At 41.4% G+C, this 18,903-nt stretch overlaps 1 pseudogene; it reads right to left on the bottom strand.

The window, feature by feature from the left end:
* Positions 1-5,053: 5,053 nt before the first annotated feature.
* Positions 5,054-6,475, bottom strand: LOC114196813 (splicing factor 3A subunit 2 pseudogene; annotated as a pseudogene).
* Positions 6,476-18,903: the final 12,428 nt, after the last annotated feature.

Genomic DNA, 18,903 nt, shown 5'->3' with positions numbered 1-18,903 from the left:
TGCTCAGGAATTCAGGACGACTGGCTCACGGCCTGTGTTCACCGCGGCGGAGCCAGGCGCGCGCAGGAGCAGAATTCTGAACCCGCCCAGTTTAATCAAGTCAAGACAATGGAGCTTAGGGGCGGTGTCCCATTGAGACTCTGAAGATCCCGATGCTGCTGTCATCCTTTTCATCAAAATGATTTGCAAATGTATTTCTAAAGAGAATTGAGGGGCCCTGTCTAAATCACACTGCTGTATTGGCCTTAATGTCCCGATTGCAAGTGCCTCAGGTTCTGGTCCATAGTTGCTTCTCAATAGACGTTTGCTATTACCGCCGATAGCCACAACTGGATGAATAAACAGAAAAGAAGTTTCTATTTCATGAGAGAGAGAGAGAGAGAGAGAGAGAAAGAGAAAGGAAGCTCATTCAAACCAAGAGAGAATGAAAATTGCTCTTGTTCAGCCACTTTAAAAATCCTGCTTTCCTTTTCTGCTGGAAATGAAGCTGAGTTCAAAAGCTTATCTTGGTTTGACTCTCTTCCCCCCTCCAACCAAAATAGAATAGCTGTTTAGCTTGAAAATTCATAGGAGCCCTTGTCAACTGGTTAACAAAGCACACACACACTCTTTAATACCCTCATTATATAAAATCTCAATCACCAGAAATTGACAAGGAAAAAACTCCAAGGCTCCAACAGACAATTGAGCAAAAGATATAAACAGATGATTCATAAAGGAGGAAATGCAAATGACAAAAAAATCATATGAGAAAATATTCAACATGCAAATAATAAAAGAAGTCCAAACTGCAACGACAATGAGATACTGTGGCTGCTCATCAAATTAGTATTTAAAAAAAAATTATAGCAAACCAGTCCTTGCTTTGGGGTAACGGGTTTCTGGAAAATATGTATGAAATCCAAATATATTTAAAAAAAAACCCTTAATAATAGCCTCACATGCTTTAAGGGGCAACTTTGAGCTGAGAGCTAATATTGCTGAGCTCTCGGAACAGAACCTTCCTTTGAGCTCCCTCTCTGCCATCATACTCTGCTTCCCCTGCCACCCTGTCAGTACTGCTATCTCTGAAGTGGACCCCAGCATCCAGAGGCCCAGTCCTAGCTTTTGCTGTGAAGCCTGTGCAAACGCACCATTCTCTTTATTTTTTAAACTCCCCTTTGGAAAAAATTGTATCCAGATTCTTAAATTCCATAATTCTCCCATAATACTGTTTTTCTTTGCCCCAAACTCTGAGGTCTTCACTAATAAACATGCAGAGCAATAATGAGAATTTGACCTGGAATGTTCTTAAAAGGATTTAATCCTGATGGTGACTTTACAATGGAAGAGTGGGGTTCACAACATCCTGAAGAGGGGGACCTGAGCTCTTTGCACTGTAGACATTTTTCTTTGGAAAATATCCACATGGCACCTGCTAGCTGCCCTTGTTAAAAGACTTATATACTTGACCACTGGGCTTTGCAGTTTAGAACCATGGCCTCCCAGGTGTGTGACATAGAATGGTCCACTTGGGTGGAAGAAAAATGTATTCAGATTTCTGCTCTTTACCTCGTCTTGTCCTTTTTAAATTTCCAGTGTTAATACTGTTCTAATGTAAAGGTTAGTATATCAGTTTATTGGGGAAGTATGATCAAAATCGTTTTGCTGGTAAGATATTGTTATCAGAAATTTCGCAGACAACTGGACTAGAGAGGGGTGATAATGTGTCTGAGCTTTTGCAATTTGGGAAGTAGGGCCTTTAGAATTAAGGGAGGAAGTGAGGCAGGCTGAGGTCCTAGAGAGTGACCAGCAGAGCTCCTGGTAGAGGACAGAGCATGCACTGCTACTGAAGTAACAAGAATATTCAGCTGGATCACAAGGACATGTTGGCTGGGAGAGGCTCCAATAATTTTAAAGGCCATCTTGCCAGAGAAGCCCATTTGCGGTTTCTTAGGTCGTGTGTAAACACCACAGGCCCGAGATTCCAGGAATCACCTCACTGTGGCATTGCCAAGCCAAGGGTTTCATTGAGATGGGGCTGGTTGGGAGTCAATGGTAGGGAAGCCAAAACCAGCTAAGGGGTGTGGAAATGAAAGTATCCAAGCAACCTAGCTGAGATCCAAGCACAGGCAAATGACCTAGAGTCGTTAGCAGGCTCGTCGGAGTAAAAGCGGTGTCACCACAGGCCTGGAAGCAAATCCGTATGTCAGATCGAGATGTATATGGTGGAGAAGTGAGAGTCAGAAGCTGGTATTTGGAACGTTCTTAAGGAGTCTTGGCCCCGCTAAGCTAGGTATTAGGGAAGATCCCATGGCATGATTCTGACCTCTTTTATGTTTGTTTCCCTTAAGGACCACAGACTCTGGACAATCTGATAACAAGTTCGCGCCTTTATTCCTAGGAGAGCCATGGGGATACAAGTATAGACTCAGCAGCTCAAATGTATGATTTCTGCTGGCTACGCAACCCCAGATCGCTTTCCAATTATTTCTGAGGGTCCCCCCAGCTCCCCTCCTGGGGAGAGTATAAGTACTCTCATGTGTTACTGCTCTGGCCTCCTGGTGGCAATTCAGTACCCCAAAACCCATCTTGGGAGAGACCACCATTCCAATTTCAGTATCTCTTAATAGAGATGAAGTGTGCAGCAGGAAGGGCTGAACTTCACCCTTAAAGATAGTGCACACGCACAAAAAGTTGACAGCCAAGTGGAAAGCAAACTGTCAGCATTCTTAATGAGTGCCTTTGCGGGGGGCAGTCAATGAACCTCTGATGCCTAGGGAGGGCTGTCTGGGGAAGCTGGAGCGGAGAAGGTTGCTTGGACCTAAGGACAAAGGGGACTCCTTCTGCTTCTCTAATTGCAGACGTTGAGCCTGCCTGTCCATCTGGACGGTAGCCAACCTGAGCACAGGGGCAATGCCTGGGGCAGGTAGAGAGCCCAGCACTCTGCTATGGACATAGAAACCCGTTAGATGCTAAGTCATAGCCCATTTCAGGGTAGAGCTGAAGCTCTCACATCTGCTCAAGCCCACTAGAATTTGAAGGAAGAGATAAATTGAATTTAGAGCTGACTTCCTTTAAAAATATTTATAGGAACCACAGGCATACCTTGTTTCATTGCACTTTTCAGATACTGCATTTTTTCCAGATCAAAGGTTTGTGGCGAAGTTGCATCAGGCAAGTCTATCGGCATTATTTTTCCACCAGCATTGGCTCATTTTGTGTCTCTGTGTCACATTTTGGGAATTCTTGCAATCTATTAAATCTTTTTCATAATGCTTGTATTTGTCATGGTGACCTATGATCAGTGATCTTTGAGGTTATTATTGTAATGTTGTTTTCATGCCTGCTAACACAGCATCCCTTTTATAGCCTGTGGATCAAGCAATCATTTCGACTTTCAGGTCTTATTATTTAAGAAATACTTTGGGGAGCCCTCATAGCCAGCCTCAAGAGTACAGGACTGAGTGCACCTGTCTTGCAGACACATCCAGCTGGGGTGTCCCCCCACTGCCATGGTCCTCTGCCCTGCGGGTCTGGGGTGAGGGTGCAGCCCAGAGATTGCCCACTGGTTCCTCTTTCCTCCCTTCAGACTCCCCCAGCCCCCGCACCACCCCAGCCTGAAGGTGGCTGAGCCAAGTCTCAGAGAGCAATAGTCTCAGCTCCCACTCCAAGTGATGAATTCATCTTAGTAGTTTTGGAACAGGCCTTCTTTATGGTTTATACTTGGAGATTAAGGACACTTCAAAGAGAGAAGTTGCATAGTTCCTCTAAAGCCAGCTTGACACCCTAAGTTTTAGGAATCAAGAATCAACCTTGGGTTATTTCTTAAGATTAAGCCTTGGAAGTCCACTTGGATGTGACATAGCCATGTGCGCACTTGAACACGGAAATGGTCTTCTCCTATCAAGGCGATCTCCCTCTTCAGCTAAATCAACAGAAGTGGTTGGAAGAAGTAGGGACTCCCTGTCTGACCAAACTCAGCCAGACAAGTTCAATCAGTCTTTTTGAGCAAGGAGTAGAGCTGTGCAAGGGGGTCCTGATTACCCCTTTCTGCTCACACCACCACTGAGTAGCCACCTCCAGGACGGCTGCCCACTTGTGCTGGGACAAGGGCACGAGACAGTGAGTGAGAGCTGAAATCCTGCCAGGCTTCACTCCTCAAGCCGAGTTTATTGGTGTTTGGCTGTGTCTCTGACTCCGAAGATGTGGCTCCTTTTTTCTAAGTTGTAACAAGGCACCCGGTATGGGCTGGGGGCAGTTCTGACTGCCCCACTACCATATCCCAGTCCTCCCTCAGAGGGATTGAAGAGTCTCATGAACAGATTAGATTTACTGTAAAAGATGAAATATTTGACCCAAATTGAAATTAATTTCATGGGTAAAGCTCAAAATGTTACTATGGATATGAATTATGTTTGTATGTATTTATATATGTATGTACATATAGCATAGTTATATGGATACACATTTCTATGTATCAGAAGTTAGCACAACTTAAACTTAGTAAATGTTTAAAATAAAACTATTTTGGGTATCAGAAAAAGAAAGAAATACACTTTGTAAGGCTAGTGCTGCCACCGTGATTCCTCTGATGGATGTGGACAAAGCAGATTGAAAACCTTCTGGGAAGGATTCATCATTCTACATGCTATTGAGAACATTTGTGGTTCACGGGAAGAGGTCAAAATATCAACATGAATAGGAGTTTGGAAGAAGTTGATTCTAGTCCTCCTGGATGACTTTGGGGGGTTCATGACTTCAGGGGAGGAAGCAACTCATGTTGGTAGAAATAGCAAGAGAATAAGAATTAGAAGTGGAGCCTGAAGACGGGACTGAATTGCTGCAAGCTCATGATCAAACTTGAATGGATGAGGTTTGCCTCTTATGGATGAGCCAAGAAAGTGTTTTTGTTGTTGTTGTTGTTGTTGTTGTTGTTTTGGCAAGCCGGGCCTCAGGAGAGGCATTTCATGAGCAGTGGGGACACTACATAGTCCCGTACAAAAGCACCAAACTCAGCTCTGAAGGAAACACAAGAAAAGACACCAGACTTGCCTGGAGAAGGGGCTGCCTTTCAGTTGGCTGGGGGAGGGGAAGGGGGAGGAATGTTCCCAGGGCCTTCGGAGGGCAGTGGGGGCCTCAGCATCGGGGGCATGGGAGTTGGGGGATGTACCCCAGGATTTGAGGGGTGAACCCCAGGAGGCTGGGGGTGAACCCCAGGAGCTGGAGGATGGGCCCCAGGAGCCTATGGGTGGACCCCAGGAGGTGGAGGGTGGACCCCAGGAGGCTGGGGGTGGATCCCTGAGGCTGGTGGTGGACCCCAGGCACTGGCGGGTGGACCCCAGGGGCCTGGGGATGAGCCGCAGGAGCTGGAGGGTACACCCCTGGGACCTGGGGGTGAACCACAGGAGCTGATGGATGTACTCCTGGGACCTGGGGGTGAACCTCAGAACCCCAACCTCCCCAGATGGGGGAGGATGGACACCTGGAGCAGATAGGTGGACCCCAGATGTTGGTGGGTGGACCACCAGTGCCAGGGGGTGAACCCCGGGAGCTGGGGGGTGGACTCTTGGTGCTGGCGGGTGGACCCCAGATGTTGGGGGGGCAGACCCCTGGTGCCTGGGGGTCGACACCGGGAGCTGGGGGGGCAGCTGGGGAGGGCCTGCAGGCCCTGAGGGTGCAAGCCCACTGGGCGGCATGGGTGGCAGAGGCAGGCCTCCCGGTGGTGGTGCGCGCAAAGACTCTGGCAGAGGCGGCCAGGGGGGCAGATCATTCATCAGGGGGGGCGTGGGGGTCTCTTCACCCCAGGAGGCCCCTTCACCCCAGGAGGCCCAGCAGGGAGGCTCGGTGGGGCTGGTGGCTTCTCCATCTTGAAGAGAAACTGCAGGAAAAACTGCTTGGTTTCCCGATTCCAGTGAGTCCAGAACTTGCCTTCGGCCTCATTGATCTCCCTGCTTGGCACTTTGAAGGCGATCGTCTCATAGGGCTCGGCGGCCATGAGCAGGTACTGCCAGCGCCGGTCAGGAGGCTCGATCCTCTGCTCATAGGCAGACATGAAGCGGTGGCGGGGCATGATGCCCTCGGCGATCTCACGGTAGTCAATCTGGAAGAGGAGGCTCTGCTGGCCCATCTCCGTGTCCCTCTGCTTGGTCATTTTGTAGCCTGGGCAGCTAATCTTCACAAACTTCACCTCCACCTTGACCTTTTCTGGCGCTGGCTGGGCGGGGGCCTCCTTGGCGGCTCGCCGGGCCAAGTTGGTCTGATGCTTCTTCCCCTGGGTATGTGCCAGGTAGCTCCCCTCGTTGTTGTGCAGGGTCAGACACCGCTTGCACTCGTACGAGCCCAGATGGTTCTTCATGAAATATGGGTCCTTGTTGATGTCGATGATCTCCAGGGCCACGTGCCGGAGGCGCTCCCTGCGGTCTCGGTGGCTCTCGGAGGAGGAGGCCACGCCTCCACTCCCGGTCTTACCCCCAGGGGGACGCTGGAATTCCATGGTGAGGGCGTTGGGGCTTTACCACACTGGTAGAGAGACCCCGCGCTCCTCCTCACTCCACGCCCGCCGCTGCCACGAATCAAGAAAGTGTTTTATTGAGACAAAATCTACTCCTGGTGAAGAGGTTGTGAAGATTGTTAAAATGACAACAAAGGATTTAGAATATGACATAAACTCAATTGATAAAGCAGCAGCAGTGTTTGAGAGGATTGACTCCAATTTTGGAAGAAGCTCTACTGTGGGTAAAACGCTATTAAATAGTATCACATGCTACAGAGAAATCATTTATGAAAGAGAGAGTTAATCAATGAGGCCGACTTCATCATTGTCTTATTTTAGGAAATTATCAGGGCCATCACACCTTCAGCACCACCCTGTTGGGTCAACAGCCACCAACTGAAAGCAGGACCCTCCACCAGCAAAAAGATTATGAGGTGCTGAAAGCTCAAATGATGGTTGGCATTTTTTAGCCATCAAGTGTTTTTAAATAAAGATATGTACATTATCATTTTAGATATAATGCTTTTGCACACCTAATAGACTACAGTATAGTATAAGCATAACTTTTATATGCACTGGGAAACCAAAAAGCTTCATTGGGCTTGCTTTATTGCCGTGGTGTGGGGCGAAACCCACAATCTCTCTGAGGTATGCCCATGTAAAATTTCCTAATTGTCTGGAAATGTTCGTTTTGTTCACTTTTGCTTTTGTTAAATTCTAATTTGAGATCATTGTGATTGTAATGCGATTGTAAGAAATACAGAGAGGATCTTTGTACTTCTCCCCAGTTCCCCCAATGGTAACACCTTGCCGAACAATCACAGTATTTCATTCCAGAGCATTGACATTGATACCATCAAGATACAGGATATTTCTACCACTGTGAGGGTCCCTCATGGTTCCCTTTATAGGCACATCCTTTTCCTTCCTGCTCCCACCCCTTCCTTAATCCCTGCAACCACTGTCTCCACCTCTATAATTTTTCATTTCAAAAATGTTATCTAACTTGCGGCTAGTAGATAAATAAGTCCTAGACAGCTAATGCACATTATGGTGAATATAGACAACAATATTGAATTTTAATTGTCAAACGTACTAAGAGACTAGACCTGAATTATTCCCACTACCAAAAAGAAATGATAATTATGTGATGTGATAGAGGTACTATTACTTCAATGGCAATCATACTACAATATATAAATGTGTCATAGCAACATACTGTACAACTTAAATTTACACAGTGTTATAAGTCAAATATATTTCAATTAAAAATGTAAAAAAAGAGAAGGTTACATAAATGGACTTATACAGTATATAACCTTTCAGGATCGCCTTTTTACTAACAGCATCGCTCTCTCAAGATTCATCCAGGTTGTTGTGTGGTTCATTTTCATTGTTGAATAGTATTCCATGGTATGGGTGCACCACAGTTTAACTCTTCACCTGTGGAAGGACACCCAGTTTTGGACTTGTACAGTGATGCCATAAACATTAGTGTATAGTTTTTCATGTGAACACAAGTCTTCACTTCTGTAGGATAAATGCCCAGGAGGGCAATTCTGGGGATATGTGACAATTGCATGCTTAGTTTTTAGACAAGCAGCTAACCCATTTTCAAGGGTGGCTGCCCCATTTTACATTCCCACCAGCATTGTACGAGTGATCCTTGACACTGTTCGGTTTTGTCCTTATTGTTTTAGCCATTCTGATAGGATGATAAGCACCATGAGGACAAGAACGATGCCTAGTAGGTTAACCCGTAGCTGACCTATTGTAGGTTCTCCCTGTGTCCTTCTATCTACCTCCGTTGAACTGAAATTGAACAGAAGAGTTTGTGATCTTGTAGTGCATGCATTTACATTAAGTATTTGAAGGTACCAGTCTTGAATAGTTATCATTCATATAAAGATTCTTAATCTTTTCTACATTTTCTCTGGTCTCAGAGATAAAATCTTCAACTATTTTTTCATTTACTTTAGGCTTGTACCCAACTGTCTTTGGCTTTGCTCAGAACTTAAATCCCCTAACTTCCTTCATGGCTGTGAACTACCACCACAAGCTTGAGTTCTTTTAACTTCGACAGCCCAAGTAAGAATTGGACTCCAGAGGGAGAGCCTTAGCCCTCACTGCCCGTCTTCTTTCTCTTCTTGTTTTTGTGGATCTTCTAACTATGTGGCCAAAGGAGGTAGCCTATGGCAGTGGCTTTGAGGCTTCATGCTACTATTTATTTCTTTGGGTTTTCCCATTTGGAAAGATAATACATTTTTCCTTCTGATTAGGCAGTTCCATTACTATCTGCCCCTGGAAACCTCACCGTGATAATATTCTATCATTTGAGGTTGTCCCCAGCTTCGGTAAATTTCATAATTGTTTACTAGTAGTATTCTTCCAGTTAGATCCCTATCTTATAGATGAGCATAGCTTTCAAAATCATATTTAAACAGTGTGTATTATTTACCTTGAGTCTTAGCTTGTTAGTGTGCACGTAAAGCACACAAAGCCCCATTCAGGCAGGGGTACCTCAAACCAGGACCCTCCTCGGTTTTCATTGGCTGAGGAAAAGGGCAGCCCAGGTAACAGCAATAATATGGGTTAAGCCTAAAAATTCCTGATAGATAATGAAGTAGTTCTTTAAGAGCTGGTTTCAGTTTAGGAAAACTCAACACACTGAAACCTTAACTCATGGAACAGAAATGGAGTGACCATTAAGCCTTTTTGGGGGGAACTATTGAACTATTCTAATCCATCACACTGGTTTCCATCAGATATTCCTCTTCTTGCACAATTTATGTCTTAACTGTGGCTCAGCACCAGGCATTTATGAATAATTGGTTAATATATAGGGAACAAGTAAATGGCGTGAATATGTGAATGAGTAAATGACTGGGACTGAATGAATGAATGCCTAAGTGAAGTGATAGCCCAAGTGAATGAATCACACGCTATATGCACCTGCTTATTGTAGCTTCCAATTTCCGTGTTGAAGGACAAATCATTTCAGGTCCAGAGGGTGTTTTCTGGATTATACCAGACAATATCCCAAATAAGCAACTGAGAACTTGGGCATGTATTATTCCCTGCCAGGCACTGGGCACGACATTTTTACGACAATTGGCTTCTTTATGAACTCTCACTGAAAGTGTCCTTTGAAGAATAGGTCTGTACCCTGAATAAAATGCAACAACAAACAACAACAACACATTCTGGATAATCACTTTCCCGGCCAGACTTTATAAATCACATACTCTGAATGAGGCAGAGCCTGGTACATGCCAGGCCTTTTACCAGGCTCTGGACATGGAGTGATGAACAAGAGAAACAATGGCTCTGACCTCGTAGAACTTATATTCTAGGGAAGGAGACAAATCAAAAAGAATAAATAGTCATAGTTTGTGATGAGTGCCAGGGTCCAGAATAAGAGGGCACCTTCTTTAGATCGCGTGGTCTCTGAGGAGGAGAACTTTAAGCTGAAAAGCTCCATTTTCAAATGGGTCCCAGGGGTATCATACTTAACCTCTAAAAGTTCCACTTCAGTGGCACTTGTTAGACTTAACATTACACATCTTCCACTCACAGTGGTCCCACTGGACACCAGTCAACACTCTGCAGAGAGTGCTGGGCTTCCAAAATATGTCCACCTTGCTTTATTGCATTTCTGCCCTTTTCTCTTGAGAAACAGCCCGTGAGTTTTACATACACTTCCCTGGGGGGATAATTCTGCTCCTCGTTAATGGGACGCTTCCCTTGAAATATGGGTAGATATTGAGTAACTGCCACCTATTGACTTCTTGTATAAAATGTTAATTATGAATTAATTTGGGAACGATTTTTCAATCTACGTAGATACAAAGAAAAATACACAGACCATGGGCTTTATACACTGAGTGCAGCAATAGATTGGTTCATAATGTAAGCAGTCGGACAAGTCAAAGGAACAGAGCAAGTGGACCCAAGGGATATGGGGTCTCTCGCTTCAAATGCGTATTTCTTTGTTTTCCTTGATTCTGCCTCTGGCCTGGGATCGAATGAACTTAATGGCCATGCTCAGAAAGATGCTTGAACTGTCTCTGTCCATTTAATGTGTGTTAAAGAAAAGAGAGACTGGATCCTCAAAGTCGAGATCGCAAGACTATAAATATCTGCAAATTGTCTTTTTGCTAAATGTTTAGCGGATGGGCTAAATAATCAGGAAAATATATGATCATATGTCTACATAGGTACTATTGACAAACAATTTGTGTCAGCATAGAGGCTTGCCCTTGGGCTAAGAGCCAAAAATAATTCTTGTCATGGGAAAAACAATTTTAAAGCTCATTAATTATGCCTAAAATTTACATTTTTATTTTTATTTCAAGCCTTGATTGCAGTCTATTAATAAATGAAAATGTGCTTGCATTTTTAAGTACTTCTGGATTTCACAAGCTTTGTTTTCAGAGGGCGAAGCTCAGCCAACACGTTAATTTACTAAGGGAATAGTCGGGGGAAAAGTCTTTATTAAATAAAGAAATTATCTTTGTAGAAATAGTTGGAGTTGAATAAATGTACTTAATGCTTACTGAGGCTTTTTTCTTTTTCTTTTTAATTTAATTTACGTTTTTATAAAAGCAAAATAGATTTTTAAAAAAAATCAAAAAACATTACAAAGCTTATAAAGCAAAAAAGCAGTGCATTACTCCCAACACTCCCCACTCCTGAATCATTTCATGTCTTAATTTTTTCCTGAATTTCTATCTGTATTTTTCACTAATAGAGTATTTTCAGTTTCTTTAAATTCTAGGAATTATCTATTGAATTCACAATAAAGACAGATTTACTTCTTCCTTTACAGTGTTTATAGTTTTCTCCACTTATTCCTGGCTTGTTTCACTGGTTAGGACTCCCTCTATGATGTTGAAAGGACTTTGCCTTGTTCTTGCTCTCAGGGGTAAAATTACATTCATTCCTTCATCATGAAATGTAATGTTAATTGTAGGGCTTTGTAGATTCCCTTCATCAAGCTGAGGAAGTTCCCCTCTGTTCCTAGTTTGCTGAACTGAGTCTGTTTGTTTGTTTTAATCACGCATGGGTATTGAATTTTGTCAATTTTCCCTGTATTTATTGAGATGATCATATGGTTTTTCTATTTTAGTCTGTTGATATGGTGAATTATGCTGATTAATGTTAGAATGTTAAACTAACCATTGGGCCATGATGTATGATTCCTTTAAAATATTCTGGATTCAAGGGGCACCTGGGTGGCTCAGTCGTTAAGCGTCTGCCTTCGGCTCAGGTCATGATCCCAGGGTCCTGGGATGGAGCCCTGCATCAAACTCCTTGCTCCGCAGGGAGACTGTTTCTCCCTCTCCCACTCCCTCTGCTTGTGTTCCCTCTCTCACTGTGTCTCTCTCTGTCAAACAAATAAATAAAAATCTTTAAAAAATAAAATATTCTGGATTCGAGCTATTAATATTCTGAAAGAATTTTCTGTGTCTATATTCATATAGTGTTGGTCTTTGGTTTCTTTCCACATAATAGCTTTGCCAGGTTCTGGTGTTAGGATTATACTGGCCTCATAAACTGTTGGGGAATATTCTCCTGTCTCCTCCAATTTCTGAAATAATTTGTATCACATTGGTACTATTTCTTCTGTAAATGTTTGATAGAGTTTACCAGTGAAGTCATTTGAGTCCAGAGGTTGTCTGTGAAGAGGTGTTTTATTATAAATCCAATTTCTTTAATAGGCGTAGAATTCTTCATAGTTTTTATTTCTTCTAGCATTCCTTTGAGAGGCTGTAGTTTTCAAGAAATTTGTTGTTTTCATCTAATTACTGAAATTATTGATATAAAATTATTCCTAATATCTACTTACGAGCCTTTAAATATCCTGTTTTTCATTCCTGATATGGCTAATTTTTCACTTTTTTTCCTTGATTAGTCTAGCTATGAGTTTATCAACTGTATTAACTTAAAACAAAACTATTTACTTTGTTGATTTTTCTCTATTGTCTATTTTCCATCTCGTTGATGTCTGCATCTTATTTCTCCTCTTCTCCTTTCTTTGGGCTTAATTTGTTCTTTTTCTTCCATTTTTTTATGGTGGGAGCTCAGGACACTGAGTTTACATTTCTCTAATATAAGCATCTAAAGCTATACATTTTTTAAAACACAGCTTTAGGCGCACCCCACAGATTTCATTATATTGGGTTTCCATCATATTACAAAATACTTCCTAATTTCCTTTTTTATTTATTTTTGGCACACAGATTATTTTGAAATGTGTTATTTTGTTTCCAAACAATTGGGGATTTTTCCAGGCATTTTTCATTATTGATTTCTAATTTAATTATTTTGTGGTTAGAGAACAGATGTGGACGGCTTGAATCTCTTACATTTACTGAGATATGTTTAATGGCCCTAAATAAGGTCTATGTGGGGCAAGGTTCCGGGTGCATTTGAACATAATGCCTATTCTACTATTGAGTAGAGTGTTTTGTAAATGTCAATTAGGTCAAGTTGGTTGATGTTGCTGTTCAGCTTTTCTCTATCCTTACTGATTTTCTGTCTACTTATTCTATCACTTTTTGAGAGATAGGTGTTAAAATCTCTGTAGTTCTGGGTTGGTCCGCTCCCCCTTTAAGTCAAAGTTGTCTTAGTTTTTGCTTCATGTGCACTGAACCTATGTTATGAGGCATATAAACATTTAGGAGTGGTATATTATCTTGATAGATTCACTCCTGACTCATCATAATATGATTTTTTTTTTTAAATCCCTGGGTAATAATTCTTTGCTTTGAAATCTATTGCATCTGATATTAATATATCCACTCCAGCTTTCTTTCGATTGGGGTAAGTAGTGTATCTCTTTTCAGCCTGTTACTATTAGCCTATGTGAGTCTTTATATTTAAAGTGGATTTCTCATTCCCCATCCCCAGCCTTCAGCAGCTGCTGCCTTACCCTTAGGGAAGACTTACAACCCTCGGGGGCAGTTTCTCTCAGAGCTCCCACCTGACCTCCCCTCCGGCGATCCTCAGGTTTCTAATCTGTTATGGCAGTCCACGCATGACCACTCATTGTTAACAGCTCAGCTGGCCTTCTCCTCCTTCTGTTTATGGTGCATTATGTCTCCTGATGCTCTACCAGGAATGAAAGGGAGCCTAAGTCTCTTCAGTCCTGTAAAGGTCTCATTACTTTCTGGATTTTTTAGTTCATTTGGATGGGTTTCTTTATATTCTCAGCCTTCAAATGTGTTTAGTGACACTGTGGCTTTGGAGCTCATCCAACTTATTGTTATTGAACTTTTTGTTTCTCTTGGACCTAATGGTTAGTGATAGTAATATAGAAAGTTCAGTAACTGAAAAGCAAGAGCCCAGATTTTCATAGGATCTTATGAACTCATTATCAGAATTGCCAAAACCTACTCAGTCTTAGTATTTTCTACATGTGAAACGCATCAAGAATCCTATTGGTTCCTTTCCTTCTGGAGCCCTCTCTACTGCACTGCTCTAGAATGGTTGCACCTTGTCCACTGCACGGCTGACAGCCAAGGACTTCACTTTATCTCTTCCCACACTGAATCTTTTGCCTGTTTTTTGGTCTTCCTTTCTTTTGGCTCATTCTCTTGTTTTGGTGTGGCACAGCCTCAGTAGCTGCCTGAGAAACAGAGGGTGGGAAGTACATTTTTTAAGTCCTTGCATATTTGAAAATGTTGGCTGATAGCTTGGCTGACTATAGAATTCTAATTTAGAAATCAGTATCTGAATTTTGAAGAAATGTCTTCTTTGCTCCCTAGCATTGCTAGAAATTACTATGGAAAAGCCCCATTCTACACCAAAACCTAGTTTTCCTTTTTCCTGTTTTGAAGCTTTTAGGATCCTCTTTACCTGCAAATTTCTGAAGTTTCATCTTGAAATGCCCTGGTGAACTGTTTCCCTGGGCAGTTTTAATCTGGAAACCCGTATCTTTCAGTTCTGGATTTCTTCTTATTATTTTCTTCATAATTTTCTCTATTAATTTTTTCTGTTCTTTCTGTAGCATTTTCTGTATTTGGTTGTTGGACCAGCTTTTCTCTTTTCATTTCCCTTCTTTTATATCTCTTGTTCTTTTGGATTTACTTGCTGGGAGTTTTTATCAACTATCTTCCAAACCTCTTTTTAAATTTTGCTATGTTATTTTTAAAATTAAAAAATAATTTTATAGTATCTTTTCCTTTTTTAAAAAAAGATTTTTTTTATTTATTTGAGAGGGAAAGCATGAGCGGGAGTGGGGAGGGCCAGAGGGAGAAGCAGACTCCTCACTGAGCAGGGTGCCCAACGTGGGGCCTGATCCCAGGACCCTGAGATCATGACCTGAAGTCAGCTGCTTAAACTGACTGAAGTCAGATGCTTAAATATCTGAGCCACCCAGGCACCTCTATTTTTTCCTTTTTAATGGATGAAATATCTTATTTCTTTAAGGATATCTTAGGATCTTTTTTTAATGCCTTTGAAGTTTCGTTCTGCCCCCTTTTTTTTTTTTTTTTTTGGTCTTTTAAAATTGCCTCTTTTATTCCAAGTTCTATTTTTCTGGTTTAAATATTTTGGTCTCTTTCAGGTAAGAGATTTCGTCCAATGTCTGGTTGTTCTTAGCTGTTGATTCGTAACTAGAATAAGGCATAAAAACACTGTATGGGTGTGGCTTGCTGACTAGCAGCTTTACTCTCAGGCATCCCTGCCCATTTCTTAAGGGATTGTAGACTTGTCAGTATTTCTGCATATTTCCTCTCAGATGTATTGGTCCAGAGAAGAAATATCTAATCTCCTACATGGTGTGGATATAGACCTGGCTGCCAGCATCTGGGAACTGATCAAGGAAGGTGGGTGGTGGAGGTCCTTGGGGTTGAGTGTCTCATCATTCAGTATAGGGCCTGTTGGCTGACCCTTTTTCTTACCCCTTTCCTTATTCTTCCTCTCAGCTGTCTTGATGACTCCAAGTTCAGAGTCTCTCTGGATCAGTTCCTCGGGAAGTTGCACCTCCATCACCTGCTGGGTTGGGGAAGGGGATGCTACCTGAATACACAGGGTAAGTGAGTGGACCTGGAGGTCTAACCTTAAACAAGTCATTTTCATATATATCTATGTCTCTAGTTCTTAAGTGCTTTCAGAACCCACCCGTGCCTCTAGTTCTTAAGCACTTTTGGGTGCTACTGAGAATATTACCTTGTTTTTCATAGCTGTGTTTTATGGTATATATATCAGAACTTTGTCTTTTCTGTAGAGCCTCCCACCTTCCCTGACGTGACAAGTGTTTTATTTTCTAAATACTTGCCCCAACTCTATATCCCAGTTATGTAAATCTCCTCACCATATGTTCAGGACATTTGATGTTTCATCAATTTCCTTTTTTTTTTTTTTTTTGGGAAAAAACCTCTCTGAAGCAATTTGATCTGCTTGGATCTCAGCTGGCTGCCCTCCAAGCATGCTGCATAACTGCTGTGTTGGGATACTTTCGCCATCATCTTGGGGATTTCCTTCATGTGTTTTCTGTTGGCTTCTCCTTTACCTGGATTCCATTGCTTCCATGTCATTGATTTATTCCTTTATTTTGATGGAGTACTGATTCCTAGTTTTTTTTTTTTCACTTTTATGTTCCGAACTTTCTATTAGGTTGTATGTTTTCCTATTTTTAACCTTTACAAGTTCTTTTTGATATTCCTTTTCTTGAGAAAGACAATTTCATTCTGATTGTTTAAAAGATGCTTTTCCTGTGAAAATATTAATGATAGTTTTCTGATATTTTCTTCTGCCTGCATAATTTTTTTCTGCTATGTTGGTCTTTGAATTTCATATTAGAGGCTTTCTTTAAATGTGTGGGACTCCTTGGCTGCCCACCCAGCACTAAAAGCTGATTGGAAGCTCCGTGCTTGTGAGTGGGTGTTATCAGGCTCGGATGTCAGAATCTTTAGGCCTATTTTTGAGTTGGTCGCTTTCCCCAGAGAAGGTAGGAGGTAAGGCATCTAAGGAAGGCTCTCAGTAAAGTTTTATTAATCTCTCTATTTCAAGAGTTTTAAAAGTTTTATTAATCTCTCTAAAGTGTCTGAAGTTTTATTAATCTCTCTATTTCAAGAAGGTACCCATTCCTTCAACTGTAGCTGATACTCCCAGTCAACAGCCCTGTGTCTTACCTCTTGATAGAATAATCAGTTGATTTTCTTGATTCATGAACTATTTTCTCTTCTACCTTTAGAAAATTCTGTGCTTGGGACACCTGGGTGGCTCAGTCAGTTAAGCGTCTGCCTTCAGCTCAGGTCATGATCCCAGGGTCCTGGGATTGAGTCCCGCATCGGGCTCCTTGTTCGGCGGGGAGCCTTCTTCTCCCTCTGCCTGTCCCTTCCCCTGCTTGTTCTCTCTCTCTAGCCAATAAATAAATAAAATCTTAAAAAAGAAAAAAAAATTCTGTGCTCATAGGCTTATGCTGTTTTAAAATCTTTTTACTACTGCTTTAGTGAGACTTTGGCAGGAAATGGATGATATGATATCATATGATTTTTTCAACTACATTATATGTCATTTTATTATGTTTTTTAATTAAGTTTTTTACTTTAATTCCAGTTAGTTAACTTACAGTGGTATGTTATATTAGTTTCAGGTGTACACCCAACAACTGATTCAACACTTCCATACAACACTCAGTGCTCATCACAACAAGTGCATTCCTTAATGCCCATTACCTATTTCACCCATCCCTCCCCTGCTCCCCTCTGGTAACCATCAGTTTGTTCTCTGTAGTTAAGAGTCCATTTCTTGATTTGTCTCTCTGTCTCTTACTTTTTTCCCTTTGCTTGTGAGTTTTGTTTCTTAAATTCCACATATGAGTGAAATCATATGGTATTTGTCTTTCTCTGACTGACTTATTTCACTTAGCACTATAATCATTATATGTTGTTTTAACTAAAATTCAACAACTGGATAAATGTCTTTGTAGTGAAACACCCCAAAATAATAATCGCTTGTTAAGTGCCCATTATGTTCTGGGCAATGTGCTAAGTCTTTTAGCATTCATTGAGCTGATTTAGTCTTCACAATAGCCTTACGGAGAAGGTGCTGGAATGATCAGATTGATATTAGCATGACTTTGGTTTTGTGGCTAAAGAACTAGATGAAAGTTTAGGAGATATGCAGCATCCAACCAAAGGACTGTGCCCTGTCAAACAGGATGGCTAAGATAAAAAAAATAAAAAATAAAAATGAAAGCAGAATTTGAGCAGACAGTAAAGAGATTATTGTAAAGATTATTGAAAGAAGTTAGACCCAAACCATGTAGGAGAGTGTAGATGAAATAATTAGATGATGGTGTTCCTTGCCCTCAGAAGACCAACCTACTTGAAGAATAGGGTAAAACCAACTCTACTTGCAGAGTAGAGTTGAATCCTTTATTATTGCAACCATAGAAATGAATTCATGTATTTGTTGGGGAGAGCCTTTCTGGATATACAAAATCAACAGATTTCTTTTCCTGGTCTTGGATCTCTAGTCATCGGTCTTTTCCTTGGTCAAGATAGTAACCTCAATTCTCTTAGGATGGTTACCACAATTTATCTGGGACTCTTGCTCATGAAGCCAAGAGTCTTTTAACTCCAGGAAGGTTGAGAATTGAGTTTGAAGGGGAGGAAATAAATAGAATCCAGAGTACCATTACCTTCATGTTAGGTTTAAGAAAATTGAAATCTTTGTGTGTTTATTGCTTACAATGTTTATGATAACTTGAAATTCACTGTATTTCACTTATTAAATTTATAAGAATTGAGCTCTTAGAAAGATTTTGGCTAAAAAGGCAGACATTTGAAGGGCTTAAAAAGAAGACTCAAAATATATTAAATTTATAGAGGTTAAGGTATTTAAGTTGTAAATGGTGCTGATTGTTTGAAGAAGTTTTGTCTGTTCAACTTGAGTTGATTAAACATTAACCAAAGGCCATCTTAAAAGTGATTGTTGAAGTTTTCTGTATTTAGATATAAAATTATGATAATTTAAGGTAAATTCAAGGACTAAGGAAAGCTAGGTTTTCAAATATGTATCATAAATTAACTATTAATTAAAATTTCAAATAGCAAAAAGTAGCCTTTTCTGAGCCTGAGAAGTTGCCCTTATCTTAACAAACAAAACCCCTCACATTGGCCCAGAAGAGAAAACTAAGACTCAGAGAAGTTAGGTAGTTTGCTCAAGATCACAGAACTTACCAGATGGTACATTTGCTTGCCTCCAAAGCCAATGTGCGTAACCATTGAAATTATGCTATACCACCTCAAAGTACACTTCTTGGATGTATATACTTTCAAAATGCCTTTTGAGATGGTTGCAGTTTAGTGTATCACTGCAACTTTGTAGCTCTCAATTGTGAAAAGACAAGTCCAAGCAATCCCAGGGGTGATTTTGTGTGGGTTTTGCTGATACTGAATATTAGACATTCCTTA

This window comes from Eumetopias jubatus, unplaced genomic scaffold, assembly GCF_037043125.1.
Source record: "Eumetopias jubatus isolate StellerSeaLion01/CBP00866 unplaced genomic scaffold, mEumJub1_p1.0 scaffold_2, whole genome shotgun sequence".
Taxonomy (NCBI): domain Eukaryota; kingdom Metazoa; phylum Chordata; class Mammalia; order Carnivora; family Otariidae; genus Eumetopias; species Eumetopias jubatus.
The sequence above is the reverse complement of the archived record's forward strand: the minus strand, read 5'-3'. Positions and strand labels throughout refer to the sequence as shown.